Genomic DNA, 7,557 nt, shown 5'->3' on the forward strand with positions numbered 1-7,557 from the left:
GCAGAGAACAAACCTCGAACTGAGTCACAGAAGGCTCATTAGCTCGCAGCCATTTGCACTGTGCTTCATCATAATAGGTTTGCAACGGCTTGAATATTGCCACAGCTGGCATCTGCAAACAATGTGCACTATGCTCCGGGGTTGTAAGAGTAAAGCACCATGCGACCTTGCAAGTTTAATAGATTCAAGAGAGTAAAACACCATGCGACCTTGCAAGAAAATAGATTTAAGAGAGTAAAACACCATGTGACCTTGCAAGTTTAATAGATTCAAGAGAGTAAAACACCATGCGACCTTGCAAGTTTAATAGATTCAAGAGAGTAAAACACCATGCGACCTTGCAAGTTTAATAGATTCAAGAGAGTAAAACACCATGCGACCTTGCAAGTTTAATAGATTCAACAGAGTAAAACACCATGCGACCTTGCAAGTTTAATAGAGTCAAGATTCTTGGAGTGTGTCGAGGGCCCATCCAACACAAGAAGAACTGCCGATGGTTTGACATAAGCAATAAAATGCTCCAGCCATTTAATGAAGAGCTCACTACTAATATAACCAGCGTCTGAAATTTCCACAAGAGCTCCTGGGGTGCAACACCTTTCAGTGAAGGATGCATCCTAAGCCTGTTAAATGTTACCGTGGGCGGCACATAATTACCACTAGCACTCGTACAGCAGACAATTGCCCAGTTAATTCCTCTTTCGGCACTAGAAACACTACCCTCTTGAAGTTTCCCCTTCTGTGCCAATATCTTAGAATATTTCTTTTGTACAGTTGAGAAACCCAATTCATCAACATTGAAAATGGTCAGTGCATTTAGTTTATGCTTGTCTACAATTTTTTTCCAGAATACCAAAAAACTTGTTAACATTATCTTTATTAAAACCTCTAGCCCTAGCAATAGATACATTTTCAGGCTGTCGTAAAGTTAGTGTCGGATGACGTTTCACGCAAGCTCTATACCATTTCTTACCAGCCATCTTTTTCTCTCTACTGAGTGGATTGTCAAGATGGGGATGAAACGTCAACTTTCACGATCACCGCGAAATTATTTTTCTTAGCCTAGGAATATTAGCCTCCATAAATGTATTAAAATATTTAGCCTGAATGACTTTCATTACTAAGGTTCTTAAATTGCACCGGTAAAGATTCCTAAATCGCACTGTTGCTATTTAGGCAACTCGGCAGTGGTGGGATTTCAGCAACCACGCCTTTTTGCGAGTTTGTCATGCTGTAAGCTAAACAATTGATTGAATGACAACTATAACTATGTCAAAGAGTACTTAAATATATCTTAATTATATGTAATAGATATGAATGGAATAATGTTACGTACCTTAATATCAGGCTCCTTACGAAAAGTACACAAGTCTTACATGAAAATCATCACTTTTCTTGCGAACTAAATACGAGACAAACTACCGCAGCCATTGAACCCAAACTACTGTAGGCCAGCCGTTGTGGCCGAGCGCTCCAGTCTGGAGCCGCGCGACCGCTACGGTCACAGGCTCGAATCCTGCCTCGGGCATGGATGTGTGTGATGTCCTTAGGTTAGAGACATTTGAACCATTTCAACCGGTTTAGCCGTTTAGTAATACAGAACTGCTTTCAATTTCATCGTCTGGAAATGTAGTTAGTGTGGAAAACTACTATAGTATCATTGGGGTGTTCCCAAGTTGAAACTACTCCCGCTAGGTGGTGCCTAAGTATGAACGGTAAATCTACAGATGTGGTGGTGCGATTTGAGAGCCGATGCGATATAGGCTACTTTCCCCGACATGGCTGTCTTCTCGTAAGGTAGGACCAGAGAAGTGGGGAAAATACAATGTGTTCAGCGCCTATATAATGATGAGTATAGATAAATAAAACGTGGTTGTTGTTGCAAAGTGATTGACAAACGTACGGGAAAGGCAGATATGATAAATTTCTTGTACAAAAAAAGTCTTGATTTCTTTTTTTTCTTGAATTCTTTTGCATTTGAGACTGGTGGGTAATCTAGGAGGTGCAATGAAGGGTCACAAGCTTTAAATCTTTGAAGCGTGCGCCAGTTGCTCAGTTGTAGATAACAGTCGTTTGAAAAACGCATGCGTAAACGGGCAGACTTCTTTGTCAGATCCTCCATAAGTCAACATTTCTCTCAAACACATCGAACACGAATTATGTTTGACGAACACGTCATAGAAATGCCTCACATTTGACAAACCATTGAAGTTTGACAAATTGTTTGATCGTGAATGGGGGCATTAGGGGATGGCCACAGTAGCACCCACAACGCGGTTTCACTGCAGCTGATCTCATCGCCCGAACGTACAGACTTCGCACGATAGACAGTGAAATACAAAACTATTTTCTTAGGTCGAATTGGTGGTTGTTACCACGCTCGAAACACGGATTCTGAGAAATTGTTGAGTTTCACAGGAGAAAGAAGGAGCTCGTGGCATCTTGAGAGTGAACAATATAAAGAACAGGGTTATCCAAGAAATTTTTTAAAATATAAGTGAAACTTTTACTAAATAGACCACAATTTAGTGGTTATACAGTTATAACGTGATGACTAGTTTCGGTGGCTTTAAACAATCATCTTGCTTGCCTGAGTGGCCTTGCGGCGCTGCAGTCTGGAACCGAGCAACCGCTACGGTCGCAGGTTCGTAGCCTGCCTCGGGTATGGATGTGTGTGATGTCTTTAGGTTAGTTAGGTTCAATTAGTTCTAAGTTCTCGGTAACTGATGACCTCAGAAGTTAAGTCCCATAGTGCTCAGGGCCACTTGAACCATTTGAACAATCATCTTCAGGCTGGTTGGGCTCGTGGCATCTTACTTTTAAATCTTCAGCTTGTGGGCATTTTTTAAGAATCACTGTTTTACACACCATGATGGATCATTCCTTTGCAGGGGTGACTATGGAACAGCTGAAAATTCTTGTTACCGTTGCATGTATTTTTCTCATTATAATAATCTTCTGTACAGTGTCTTATAATAGGCATTTGACGCAGTTTCTACTCGTGGAACTCGGCATTTTACTTCTTCGTTACCTGCATCTTGCGAGATTATGGTTTACAATCTGTCTGGCTCTCGATGATGATTTTTACTTCATACTGTCCTAATCTTGTAGGCCCATAACAAGAATGCATGTCGTTGCATGACTGCTGTTAATGATGGTGTTTCTCAATGCACATTCCACTCGTTTCTACGATTACAACGATCTGAAAATGTTGCTGAAAGCGACCGAAACTAGTCGTCATGTTGTAATTGTATAATGTAAATTGCGGTCTAGGAAGTAGAAATTTTTTAAGAACGCTGTATCATTCCTGACCATGTCAGAATTCACTACATTACAGGGATTTGCCTCGGAATCTGTGACCTGAAGTCGCTACGTTATTGGAAATCAAAAGTTTTGAAGAACTTAAAATTTTAACAATAATAATTAATTGAAATTTACCATATGTTAGATTATCCATCTTCTGTGGCTGTCTAGCCATTGCAGCCTCATACCGCCTACTGTGGACACAGTGGAGACCCGTCTGCGATGAAAGAACCTCTCCAGGAGCAAGAACGACATTTTCACCGCAAGCGCTCCGGCGAGTCGGCCGCGCAGTCACGATAGAGACCTTGCGCCTTAGCGTAAGCACCGTGTCAGTACAAACGAAAAGGTTATCGAGGTAGACCAGATTGCTAAACGACCGAAAAGTTTTAATCACAACGACAGCTCTGTGCCGCCTGCCCTCACTGCCACGATGGCGCCACCGGCATTTACAACCAAAACAAAGGCAAGGCTCCGCCTACAGCCGCCAGAGTACTCTGGTAAAGGCGTCCTCCAACCACGGCAACGTCATTCGACAGACAGTCGTCTATATCTACGACGACAAACGCAGGAAGTACTCTCTTTAAACCTGCGAAATATTGCAGTTACCTGCAAAGAGCCTACCGATATTTCCCCAACGTCTGATCAAAATACACTACTGGCCATTAAAATTGCTACACCAAGAAGATGACATGTTACAGACGCGAAATTTAACGGACTGAAAGATGCTGTGATATGCAAATGATTAGTTGTTCTGGTGCCTCGTATAAGGAGGAGAATGAATACCATCACGTTTCCGACTTTGATAAAGGTCGGATTGTAGCCTATCGCGACATTGCTGCTCGCGTTGGTGGTGATCCAATGACTGTTGGCAGAATATGGAATCGGTGGGTTCACGAGGGTAATACGGAACGCCGTGCTGGATCCCAACGGCCTCGTATCACTAGCAGCCGAGATGACAGGCATCTTATCCGCATGGCTCTAACGGATCGTGCAGCCACTCTCGGTCCCTGAGTCAACAGATGGGGACGTTTGCAAGACAAAAAACCATCTGCACGAACAGTTCGACGACGTTTGCAGCAGCATGGACTATCAGCTCGGAGACCGTGGCTGTGTTTACCCTTGACGCTGCATCACAGACAGGAGCGCCTGCGATGGTGTACCCGACGACGAACCTGAGTGCACGAATGGCAAAAGGTCGTTTTTTCTGATGAATCCAGGTTCTGTTTAGAGCATCAAGATGGTCGCATCCGTGTTTGTCGACATCGCGGTGAACGCACATTGGAAGCGTGTAGTCGTCATCGCCATACTGGCATATCATCTGACATGATTGGTTTCTGGTCTCGGCCACTTCTGTTAGCATTGACGGCACTTTGAACAGTGGACGTTACATTACAGATGTGTTACGACCCGTGGCTCTGCCCCCTCATTAGATCCCTGGAAAACCCTACATTTCAGCAGGTTAATGCACGACCGCAAGTTGCAGGTCCTGTACGGACTTTTCTGGATGCAGAAAATGTTCGACTGCCGCCCTGGCCAGCACATTCTCCAGATCTCTCAGCAACTGAAAACGTCTGGTAAATGGTGGCCGTGCAATTGGCTGGTCACAATACACCAGTCACTACTCTTGATGAGCTGTGGTATCGTGTTGAAGCTGCATGGGCAGCTGTACCTGTACACGCCATCCAATGTTTGTTTGACTCAATGCCCAGGCGTATCAAGGCCGTTATTAAGGCCAGAGGTGGTTGTTCTGGGTACTGATTTCTCAGGATCTATGCACCCAATTTGCGTGAAAATGTAATCACATGTCAGTTCTAGTATAATAAAAAAAATGGCTCTGAGCACTATGGGACTCCACTACTATGGTCATTAGTCCCCTAGAACTTAGAACTACTTAAACCTAACTAACCTAAGGACATCACACACATCCATGCCCGACTTCCGGACTCTAGTATAATATATTTCTCCAATGAATACCAGTTTGTCACCTGCATTTGTTCTTGGTGTAGAAATTTTAATGGCCAGTGGCGTAAAACAGTTACACGGAACCAGTTGCAGGTTGGCTACCTGAAAGCTTTCAGCTGCAACAAAAATGCCCAGATAGCCGTATAGCCGTGAGCGTTAACGCGCCTCCCCTGGGCTAGGGAGGTGCGCCCGCCCCAGATCGAACAAGCCCTGAGGATTAAGGACGAGGTTTCGTTGTACCGCTTATCCTGGATGAGGTTTTTAGTCGGTTTCCCACGTCCCGCTAGGTGAATATAGAGCTGTTTCCCAAGTCCTGCCTCCGTCATACTATTCGCAAGCATTTAGGAAACGTTCACACGCTTACCAAACGATAACACTACATGGATGTGGTTAGCTTACACATATTCCCTCCTAGGGTGGTAACACTACACTCTGTCTTCAGGCCACAAGTGGCCCATCGGGACCATCCGACCGTCGTATCATCCTGAGCTGAGGATGCGGATAGGAGGGTTCAAAATGGTTCAAATGCCTCTGAGCACTATGGGACTTAACGTCTGAGGTCATTTGTCCCTTAGGACCTAAGGACATCACACACATCCGTGCCCGAGGCAGGATTCGAACCTGCGACCGTAGCGGTTCCAAACTGTAGCGCCTAGAACCGCTCGGCCACCTCGACCGGCGGATAGGAGGGGCGTGTGGTCAGCACACCGCACTCCCGGTCGTCATAAAGGTTTCCTTTGACCGGAGCGCTACTATTCGGTCGAGTAGCTCCTCAGTTGGCATCACGAGGCTCAATGCACCGCGAAAAATGGCAACAACGCACGGCGGCCCGGATGGTCACCCATCCAAACGCCAGCCACGCCCGACAGCGCTTAACTTCGGTGATCTGACGGGAACCGGCGTATCCACTGCGGCAAGGCCGTTGCCCAGGGTGGTAACAGGCACCCCTTAAATTGACCATGCCACAGGCCATGACAACAATGCCGAGCACGTGTAGTTGCAGCACAAAGGCAAGAAGGAATATGAAAACGACGTACTTCATATAATTATTGACCTAATTGAAATATTCATAATCCACTCATTTAACAGCTGTAATCTTACGTTAAAGGCTTAACACAATATGTCGAATATTAAAGTCAACATCTTGAGGTAGCATAACTCATGGCGCACGGGAATTACTCAGACCATATCAATCCAGTATTTGCGATTGAGAGCACTTAAGGACTTCCAGCAAAAGGACTTCCCACAAAAATTAAATGAAAAAATTTTTCGCTGGTAATGTAGTCAAACTCAAGCAAAAGGAATGATGTTTTATGCAATAACTTCTTTGTGCTAACTTAATGCTCAACACATTTTGCACACAGTATACCGCTGAATGTACGTGCAAAATTACGTCATCGTATGACACATAATTCGGGAGTTATGACATCATAAACGTTGAATTGCGTGGAAAACTAGGAATATTATTGATGCATTATATTGTTAAATGGCAGTTTCGTGACTTTGCTTTTAAAACTTACTTTTTCTATAGTCAAAGCAACGGCCTTGCCGCAGTGGAAATACCGGTTCCCGTCAGAATACCGAAGTTAAGCGCTGTCGGGTGTGGCCGGCACTCAGATGGGTGACCATCTGGGCAGCCATGCACTGTTGCCATTTTTCAGGGTGCACTCAGCCCCTTGATGACAGTTGAGCAGCTACTCGACCGAATAGTAGCGGCTCCGGTCAAAGGAAACCATCACAACGACCGGGAGAGCGGTGTGCTGACCACACGCCCCTCCTATCCCCATCCTCACCTGAGGATGACACGGCGGTCGGATGGTCCCGATGGGCCACTTGTGGCCTGAAGACGGAGTGTTTGCTATAGTCAAGTTTAAAAAAAGTGGTTTGAGACTGTGCACTATTCTCAAAAACCTTCTTACATGAATGTATGAAGCGGTTACCACTGTTTTAGTTTATCACTCTTGATTTTGACTCTTCCATTAATGTGTGGGTGAATAAAGGAAAACCAACACAATTAGGATTTTGAATCTTCAGCGATAAATGTTTTACATGCTTAAGGCCAGTCATTTAAAACATTAAATTATTTGTAAAGTAAGCGGACATATAACGCTTTTTTATGCGTGCACATAAGTTCTTTAAAGAATCGACGATTGTGGGATTTCTGGATAAGATAATTTTTCCGAATACAGGGAGCTTGTAGTTGAACTTTCGCCGCTTGTGAGTTCCCCTTTTAAAGAGCATAGCACTACAATGAAACACCGTTGAAACATTTTGTAAGGACATGTGGAAATG

General features: G+C 44.4%; 2 pseudogenes; one reads left to right on the forward strand and one right to left on the reverse strand.

The window, feature by feature from the left end:
• Positions 1-6,074: 6,074 nt before the first annotated feature.
• On the reverse strand, positions 6,075-6,192 carry LOC126293805 (5S ribosomal RNA; annotated as a pseudogene).
• A 608-nt stretch (positions 6,193-6,800) lies between these two features.
• On the forward strand, positions 6,801-6,918 carry LOC126293822 (5S ribosomal RNA; annotated as a pseudogene).
• Positions 6,919-7,557: the final 639 nt, after the last annotated feature.

The sequence above is a fragment of the Schistocerca gregaria genome, chromosome 10 (genome assembly GCF_023897955.1).
Source record: "Schistocerca gregaria isolate iqSchGreg1 chromosome 10, iqSchGreg1.2, whole genome shotgun sequence".
In the NCBI taxonomy this organism is placed as follows: domain Eukaryota; kingdom Metazoa; phylum Arthropoda; class Insecta; order Orthoptera; family Acrididae; genus Schistocerca; species Schistocerca gregaria.